The 6,000-nt window shown below is 46.8% G+C and overlaps 1 long non-coding RNA gene across 1 annotated transcript in view; it reads right to left on the reverse strand.

Annotated features, from left to right (window-relative positions):
* The window catches only part of LOC138528785 (uncharacterized), a 144,597-nt gene extending 142,140 nt beyond the window's left edge, over positions 1–2,457 (reverse strand). The window contains exon 1 of the long non-coding RNA XR_011284243.1: positions 2,264–2,457. This is a non-coding gene — a long non-coding RNA (uncharacterized lncRNA). The remainder of the gene's footprint in view (positions 1–2,263) is intronic.
* Positions 2,458–6,000: the final 3,543 nt, after the last annotated feature.

Consider the following 6,000-nt stretch of genomic DNA (forward strand, 5'->3'; position numbering starts at 1 on the left):
GGGTCTGGTATTGGGGCCTGCAGCTGAGGAACATTGGGCCTGAGTGAAATGATCATAGTTTTGTATTAGTTTTGGCCGTAAGAGCTGATACTTGAGGCAGACTGATGCACCATCTAGGGGTGGTCTGGACCCCAAAAGAGGCCCTAGAAATAATTTTCTAGTGGCCTCATTTTACACATTTACAGCAAGCCAAACCCTTTTTTCTGTGGTAGAAGTAAAAACTCATCCAATGTACATTTATAAGGTTCTTTGACTGAAATGCATCTATGCCCTAATGAAGGAGCAAAGTACTCTGAAATGTATTGTCATTAGAACTTTCAAACTCTCTCCAGGCCACAAATGGCCTTTCCTTCTGTCAAAGAATTAAATTATGCATTTAATTAAGTACAATGGAGTACTTTTGGATAATTTAATATGAATTTAAGTCAAATAACTTTACCTCACCTGGGATGAGTTTTTACTACTAACGTTGCAAAGGTTACAGTAACCCAGACAGGGGGACAGAATGAGAGTGACTGTTTAGCTGAGTGTTCCACTCAGTTATTTTCTTGTGAAAATAAAATAGGTTACCACACAAAAGAGGTCTAGGGTGCAGAGGCCCACCAGCAAATCTCCAGAGTTCCCTATTGGCCAGTCAACCCCTGGCATCATCCTGTCCAATCTGGTGTTTAACTGGCAAGGCTGGGATTTAGTTCTTGTAGGACCTCGTGGTTTGCGGTTTTATGAGCTACCTTGACTACCTGAGCCAATTTTAAAGTGAGTTTCGGGTATTGGGCACAAGGGGCCTCATTCCGAGATTGGCGGTAGTCATGGCGCTATTTGCGCCATGATTGCCTCCAATAACAGTACCGGCACTGGTCTGATTCAATGGGGACTTACCGGTGTAGTCCGACCTTTGCGGGACCGGTAAGTCCCCATCGAAAAAGCCATTCCCCATTCCCATTTGAGCCCCCATAGGGCTCAATGGGAACGGTGAAGGCGCTAATAACGGTACCACAAATTGCAGTACCATTATTAGCTCTGAAGTCCCTTAACGGTTTCAGGTCCATAACGCCTGGTCTGACCATGCGTTAAAGGAGGGACCCGCTAAGGGACCTCATAGTTGGGTGGTAAGGGATTACTCGCACCGGTCTCCTTACCGGTGCCCGGTATCCCTTACCGCCCTACTCGGAATGAGGCCCAAGGTCACCTTTATTTAATTAGAGGACATAGAGGCTGCATCAATGACTGGCTGTGAAAAGTTGTTTTTAGCAGGCATTTTCGGCCCGCCTGTTTATATGCATGAATCTTAGTGCCTGGTAACATGGCACCAATCCGCATTCATTTTGAGGGAACATTGACAATACTCATAGACATTCTCCATCCCTGTGCATACGCTTAAAGCAAATGCTGGCAACTGCTGAGCCACTTGGTGAGCATGTTGCAGTGATATGCTGCATACTGGGACGTCATTTCACCAAAGTGGCAGGGGTAAGAGAAGTGACAACCCATGACCCTTGACCTCTGATGACATCACAGGAAGTGATGGCACTTAACCCCACCCCAAAGTGACATCACGGGAAGCAATGAAACACGACCGTTACCCATTGACAAAACAGGAAGTGGCATCACATAGCATTGTTTTTAAGTACACTATGAACAATATGGTTACAATAACACTGTAACGTGATATACATTTCATACAAGAATGGATCACCATATATATTGGCAGAAAAAAACATGCTATAACTGCGACTTGCCAAAAGCAAAATACAGAGTCCGAAATGGATGCTTATTCTACTGTAAATGCTTTTTGGAGGATTTTGTCTGCATTGTGAATCCGAGGTGTTTAAGAACAGACTAAATCAGTGACTCACCCCCTGATTGTGTGCCTGAAATAAACCTTTAATGAGCCTAACAATTATTGGACTGAATTGCAGAAAGATAAATTCTTTGTTATTCCTATTCTTTCTTATTTAGGGTCAGTGTTCGAAGTGTTACACTTGTGGAACCCCCTGTTTTTATTAAGAAGCCTGAACAAGAATGCCAGCCACTCTAGAAACTAAGAGGCACATGGCATTGGCCACAGCCCGGGAGCTTCAATTTGTAAATAAAAAGTTTTATTTTTTTTAGGAGTAGCAAGGGAGACCACAGGGGTAGCAAGGGAGACTTCAGGGGTCGCAATTGCAATCCCTGGCGCCCCCTAAATGATGTCCCTGGCTTCATGACTATAATCTCAAAAACCAAAGGCAGACCAACCCTGTTTCCTATATGCTATACTTACAGTCACAGTAAATCCATCAGCACTCCTTGCCTCAGCTCTAAGTCAGATATCCTGAACACACAGGGAGAGCCGCGACCGGCTGTGGCCCTAAGGCTTATGAAGCTGCATCCTAGCTCTAGCACTGAGCATCCTCGCTAGTCACTCACAGCAAAATTCAGTTGTTTCCTCTGAAGCCTCTTTTTTCTCCAGCTTATGAGAATGTTCTGTTATGAAACATCACAATCACCTCTCAGCATCAGAATCAGATCTACCCATAATTCCATCTTGTTGCTAAGCAACAATGCCATCTGTTTAATCACTTGTCTGTTTCCACTGGCTCATAACTTCGCAGTCCTCTTCCATGAATGTTTGATTTGAACTCATTGAATCTGATCTCTTTTAACTCAGATTACGTCAGAGCTTTTCCTGAGCCTGCGTTGGAACCAGCACTAGCAGCAAATGAAGATGAATTAAAGCTTCATAGGCTTCCGTCCTGGGTGTGGAGTACGGCCCTTTCTGTGTTGCTAAATACAGCCAAAACACACTCTACCATAGGGGTCCACAACCAGCAGCTCTTCAGGCGTTTTGTACTACAGCTCCCATGATCCCTCACAATTGTCTATGGTAGATGGGGCTGATGGGAACTGTACTAGAAAACATCTGGAGGGCCAAAAGTTGCAGTCCCCTGCACTGCATAATCAGTTGTACATGCCAACATGCCCCATGTCATTTGGGAGATGCACATACAATCCTGATGATTTTTCTTTCAATTCTGGGGCTTGTAGTTTGTAGTTTTGCTTTGTCCCATTACAAATTCAAGACTGCTAGTTCCGGAAGGAAAACAAAAGAAAAGAACAGTAAAGAAAACAAAAGGTATTGATGAGCATCTTCCAAACGATATGTGTGTATTGTATAGAGTTTCAGTTAAGTTTTGTTCAGTTATATTTACATGTTGACAACAAAATGCTGGTGTAATAGACATGAAGATACAAAGTGGTTTATCCTCCATATATAAACGTTCTAAGGATACCCGTGCTTCGTGAACTGCGCATGTGCACAGCCATACCGTGCGACTAGGTTAAATTCTGTGCAAACGGCCCCCAGACAGTTGTTGATGGCACAGCCATTCTGCCCTCACATCCAAACCATAAGGCTGCCAAAATGACTATATATGGCTCAATATTACAAACATTTCAATGCGTGAGGGAGAGTTGTGAAAAATTAGCACCAAGCCCAGTGCACATTATATATTTAATGATTCAACCCTTTTCTCACAGACATATCTGTCAAAGATAAAGAAAGATCCCAAAGTGTTCTTTGATTTTCATAAGGGTATTCCAAAAGAGTACAATAGGAGTGTATATCAGATTGGCATTCTTAGAATGATAACCTTACCTTCCATCGAAGAATACATTGTATGGTTATTCAATGTTTTGATAATATGCTTTTCCCATTAAGACATTAAGGGGCCGATTCATGGAACAAATGTGCGCCGAAAATCCCAGCGCAAGCAGGCGCAAGCGTGAGAAAGCAAGCGCATGCGCATGCGTGTGATTCAAGGAAGGCGCTGCTCGTGTATACCACTGGTTGTGCGTCAAATCCGTGCATGGTGCACGCGGGCGCACACGTCATCAAACGGCGTGCGCTACGTGCACAGCGAAAGCGCACATAGCGTGGCGCACACAACAAAAGTGGGCGGAACAGTGGGCGTAACACGCGGAATGGGGAATAACGCGTGAATAACAAGGCGTAACTGGGGAAGTACTGCAGGGACCTACACGGAATGCCCACACGCACCGGAACAACCCATATTCATGGATCCAAATACAGGAAACCTGCGCACGCAACGGCAAAAGACGCGCATAGGCGTCAACGCGTCCACCACAGGAAGGCAGGCGGAAGCGTCCCCGCGCACAGTATAAAAGTGCACGCAAACAACAAGCACGTATATACCGCTACGATGAATGCCCCATTTGTCACAGCACTGATCGTGGGACACCGCAGGAGGAGGAGAATAGCCAGGGCATGCATTATTTGGGATGCCTGACGACCAGGTCTATGGCAGGTATAGGTTTCCACCTCGTATCATCCTATACCTGGTCAGGGAGTGGGAAGATGACCTTACATCCCCCACCCTCTGCTCCCAAGCATTGAGCCCCTTAGAGAAGGTGCTCAATGTCCTGCATTTTTTGGGCACTGGGTCATTTCAGCGGACTACTGGCATAGTGGGGGGGGTCTCACAGGCCACGCAGTCACGCTGCCTAAACCAGGTCTTGGCAATCATGACAGCGTGCCCCTCAGTCCGCAGGCACATATACATGCCCAGAACACCCGCAGAAAGGCAAGCCGTTGTCCAGGACTTTTACAGGGTGGCACACTTCCCTAAAGTGCTCGGTGCCATAGATTGCACCCATGTGACCCTACGTCCACCTAGGGCCACTGAGCACATCTACCGAAACCGCAAGCACTGGCATTCCATCAACGTGCAGGTGGTATGCGATGCAAAGGGAATCATCACCTATGTCTATGCAAACTACCCTGGCTCCACCCATGTCAGTTTCATATACAGAATGTTCGCCCTGAGCCGGGTCCTGGAAGCTGGGCAGCATGGCGACACATGGCTCCTAGGTGAGTACAAATGCCTGTGCACATGCATGCATGTCACACACACACAAATACACAAAGCCCAATAATCACAACCATCATCACCTCTCCAGGGGACAGTGCCTACCCTCTGAGCAACCACATGATGACGCCAATCCGGAACCCCACCACACCACCCCAGGTAAGATACAACGCTGCCCATATTGCAACCAGGGCCATAGTGGAGCGCACATTCGGAGTGCTCAAGTCACGCTTCCGCTCCCTTGACCGCTCTGGCGGGCAGCTACTCTATGCAACCCCAGTAGTGTGCAGGATCATTGTGGCAGCATGTGTCCTTCACAAAGTTGCAACACGGCAGGGCGTACCGGTGGACATGGTGGTGCCCCCACATCCCCAACCACACGCACAGACGCTGCCCATGGGAGGGGACAGGGCACGTGGCGAGGCAGCCCGGACCCAGCTTATGGCCACATTATTCACCTAAACTCCCACCCCTGCGGAGTGCACACAGGCCTGGCACATATCAGGTGACAATCGATGACAAAGAGACAGCCAAACTGTAGCAACCTTACCACCCTGAGAATGTTGCCATGCAAGTGCCACATTGTGTGCATCCCTAGCTACTTAAACATAAGCAATCCTGTGTGACCAAAAGGCACACATGCAAGGTGTGAATCACACAGACCTGGAAAACAGGCCATGACTATCACTATGTCACCCAAACCCTCCCAAACCACAGCATGACATGGCAAGCAATAGCCATACACCAACACAGTACCAATAAGGTACACATTGACATGTGAAAAATGTAAAGTGGCATCACACAATGATGCCTGACATGGAATCAGATGAAATGACTGACCAACAACCTCCCACCCAAAAGAAGTCATACCCAAATGCATTCCAACAGTTGTAGATGTAACATAACAATGAATGCCTGTCTACATGCACATTGTGCATTGTAAAATCAACACTGCAGCTTCTGTGTGCCATGCCCACCTCATGCAACACACTGCTCAGCACACAGCATAGTGAACAGCCATTGTGTGTGACGCACACCCTGAGCATCACATCCAAAAGACAAAATACATCAAAAAGCAAATTACGCATGTACAGGATCCACAATTGGTCATAGATCATGTGCTGCAGGGACA

Source organism: Ambystoma mexicanum, chromosome 7q (assembly GCF_040938575.1).
Source record: "Ambystoma mexicanum isolate Mex_15411 chromosome 7q, UKY_AmexF1_1, whole genome shotgun sequence".
NCBI classification, from domain to species: Eukaryota; Metazoa; Chordata; class Amphibia; order Caudata; family Ambystomatidae; genus Ambystoma; species Ambystoma mexicanum.